The following is a 1,036-nucleotide window of genomic DNA, read 5'->3' on the forward strand; positions in this document are numbered from 1 at the left end:
CCACTGACGGAATCTGCAGAAAGTCACAGAGAATCTTTGTCCTCAGTGTAACAGAGATTCAGGGAATCTCAGCAGGTACATACTGGTCTACAGCAGATCCAGATCAGGACCAACACAGACCGGATAAGAGTTGTGGTCAGGTGCTCATGGAATATTCACCAAACTCCATTTTCCAAAATTTACATGTGTTAGTACTACAGCAGTAGTGTTTTATATGTGTTAGTACTACAGCAGTAGTGTTTTACATGTGTTAGTACTACAGCAGCAGTGTTTTACATGTGTTAGTACTACTGCAGTAGTGTTTTACATGTGTTAGTACTACAGCAGTAGTGTTTTACATGTGTTAGTACTACAGCAGTAGTGTTTTACATGTGTTAGTACTACGCAGTAGTGTTTCATGTGTTATTACTACAGCAGTAGTGTTTCATGTGTTAGTACTGCACAGTGTTTATGTTATGCAGTAGTTTTATGTGTTATAAGCAGTAGTGTTTTACATGTGTTAGTACTACAGCAGTAGTGTTTTACATGTGTTAGTACTACAGCAGTAGTGTTTACATGTTTTAGATCTAAAGCAGTAGTGTTTTACATGTGTTAGTACTACAGCAGTAGTGTTTTACATGTGTTAGTACTACAGCAGTAGTGTTTTACATGTTTTATACTACAGCAGTAGTGTTTTACATGTGTTAGTACTACAGCAGTAGTGTTTTACATGTGTTAGTACTACAGCAGTAGTGTTTTACATGTGTTAGTACTACTGCAGCAGTGTTTTACATGTGTTAGTACTACAGCAGTAGTGTTTTACATGTTTTATATCTACAGCAGTAGTGTTTTACATGTGTTATTACTACAGCAGTAGTGTTTTACATGTGTTAGTACTACAGCAGCAGTGTTTTACATGTGTTAGTACTACAGCAGTAGTGTTTTACATGTTTTAGATCTACAGCAGTAGTGTTTTACATGTGTTAGTACTACAGCAGTAGTGTTTTTGTGTTATACTAAATACATGTGTTAGTACTACAGCAGTAGTGTTTTACAT

Source organism: Hippoglossus stenolepis, chromosome 4, assembly GCF_022539355.2.
Source record: "Hippoglossus stenolepis isolate QCI-W04-F060 chromosome 4, HSTE1.2, whole genome shotgun sequence".
Lineage (NCBI taxonomy): Eukaryota > Metazoa > Chordata > Actinopteri > Pleuronectiformes > Pleuronectidae > Hippoglossus > Hippoglossus stenolepis.